Source organism: Asparagus officinalis, chromosome 9 (genome assembly GCF_001876935.1).
Source record: "Asparagus officinalis chromosome 9, Aspof.V1, whole genome shotgun sequence".
Lineage (NCBI taxonomy): Eukaryota > Viridiplantae > Streptophyta > Magnoliopsida > Asparagales > Asparagaceae > Asparagus > Asparagus officinalis.
In genome coordinates, this window is record NC_033802.1 from 16,579,602 (window position 1) to 16,582,368 (window position 2,767).

Genomic DNA, 2,767 nt, shown 5'->3' on the forward strand with positions numbered 1-2,767 from the left:
CCCCACCCCCCCTCCCCCTTGGAGTTTGAGGTAATAGGTTCAAATCTTCTCCATTCAGCCAAAGAGTTCTTATTCCACGAGAGCTCTATAACCAAGTAACTTCGGAAGGGTTGGTGGAGGTCGACATTGGGGACTTCCCCCTAAATCTTCACATAGCGAGGCAACCAGAACTGCTCCACCACCATCGATTGGGCAACTCGATACCCAAGGACTGACCCCCTTGTGTCGAGATGATGGGTAGGCTGGTGTTAATGCTTTGAAGAGGGTTCTCTAGTATATCGAGGGCAAACACCTATGGACCAGATTAGTAGTGTCCTCATCCTTTCCCAAGCCTCAGTATCGATCTTGTTGATCCTGGTGAGGATAAGGATATGCCAAACTCAAAGGAACTACCTCCTTCACGACAGACTCTTTTCCTCAGCGATGAGTCGGTTCGGCTGGAATGATAGGAGACCTCTCGTCCCCTGCCTGAACCTCGGACCTGACCTTGGCCTCTAGTTTAGTACCTTCCTCCTCTTTCCAAGCCAAGGACCCCTCATCTAAGTGGATGACTTTGGCCTCAACCACCTCGGTTGCCCGTCCATGTCCTCAGCCACTGACCATCCAGGGCATCCTCATCGCTCTCTCGGCATGATCCGTCGAGGGCGTTGGCCTTGTCGATCCGGCCAGTGTGTCGGTAGCCAGAGCGTGAGACCCCTAGCCTTCGTAGGGGCCAAGTTCTGGTGATGGCGTTTCTCCACCTTCTCCACTTCCTCTTCAGGGATGGTTAGCCTAGCAACCCTCTCTTGTTCCCTCATCGTAGGGAGCTTGGCGGATATGCCAACAACTCTCAAGACAGAGTTGTCGAGTAGATGCTCCATCTTATGAGTGGTAGTAGATCTCTTGATCAAATCCAGGTCCTGCATCTCCTCATCCGACAGTCTCCCTATCGTCAACGCCTCCCTTATTATCTCGGGCCAAAGGGAGCTACCCAAGTCTGAGCCATCCCCTAAAACCTAGACAAATCTCTCCTTCCAATCTTTATTCGAGTCAGGAAGGTCGAGGAAGATCTTGAACTTGCCCACCTCCTGGAATTGCTAATGGGCTTCTTTTTAGTGCATTTTAATATCAATCGGATGGCCTAACACATTCAAGAACGGCTCGACTACCAGCCAACTATAGATCATCACCTACCAACATGTCGATGGCATTCAACTTCATCTGTATCAGAGACACCCTCAGTGAGGTGAACATGCTGTGGAGGAAGGGGTGCAGAGGCAAGCGTAGGACTAACTCCATATGCTTCAGATAGAGAGGGGCCCGACTATCATCAAGGCCATAAACCACCGGTGATCTCGTTGGCGTTGTTAACTTGTAACTGCGGGGAGTATAGTACTTCCCGTATAGAGCTCTGAGTTAAGGTAGCATTAAGAACAGAAGTCTCCATTAGTGTAGGCTATCTAAAAATTACTACATATAGCTTATCCCCATCAAACACTGATGATGAAAGTTACAATCTGACGACTTCTAGAATGCTACAATTTGAAGACTTTCACATAGATCGATGAAGGTTATAATCTGACGACCTTCACAACAACCAATAAAAGCTCTAATTCAACAACATTCACAATCAATATCGGGAGTTATAATCTGATGACTCTCATATTTTCGAGGAGCTAAGATGAAGGTTACAAGATGATGATTTTTGCAATGCTCTAGCAAAAGAGACTACAAATTGACGGTCTCTTCAAATCAAAACGCATATATCTCTTCAAATCAGTTATTCTCCAATTTTATGTAAATGGGATTAAATATTCTTTCTAAAATTAACTCTTTTATAGAGTTCTAAAACTCATTTAGAGTTATAAACTTGCCTCGCAAGTTCTTCCCTACGTTATGTCAAGAGAAATAGACCAACATTTCACGAAATAAAGTGCTCGAATCGTCAGCGAGATACAAGATTCAAACTCTCATCGCCACCAAGAAGAACCCAGCTTTAAACAATGGGAAGGATCTCCCTTGATCTTTCTCTCTTTTGTAGATCGGGAAACCGATAAAGAAGAGTTGTAGTTTCTTTTTTATAAGTCGGTTAGATAGAGATTATTTTGAGAGATTGTATTCATTCTCTTCCTAAGTCATTTAGGGAGATTAATAAAAATTTGTTTTTTCTCATTTCTTCTTTAAATTTTTCCCACCCCCAGTTTCCTTAATGGATGCACTGTTCATTTTCCTTCGGCTTCCTTAGATTGAGAAAGCGCTACATGGTATTGATAATATGGATTGTAGAAACAGAATCAATCCATCATGAATTATTTGGAACTTCAACAAAAAGGATTCATGACCCACAAAAGAGATAAAATTACATTTCTTTATGAGCGACTTCTTGTACTTAATACAACCTTTCTTCATATACCCAGCCTTTTCACAAAAGAAGAATTTATCTCTATTGTCGTATTTCTTCATTGGCACATTTTGCTTCTCCGTTCCTTGTTAAGCATGATTGTTCTTCCTAGTGCTTTCTTTATTATCAGTAGCCAAATGAGCACTTTTAGGCTTTTCATGCTTTAATCTCTCTTCCTCTAGACACACATGATTAACAATTCATTCACAGACCAGTTTTCTTTATGTGCGCTATAAGCAATTTTAAATGACCCATATTCAGAAGGGAGAGTGTTCAAAATGAAATACACTAGGAATAACTTAGAAATTGCTATCTCAAGGAACTTGAGTTGAGCAGCGGTAGCCCTCATTTCCATAATGTGCTCACGCGCACTCTTAGAGTAGTTGA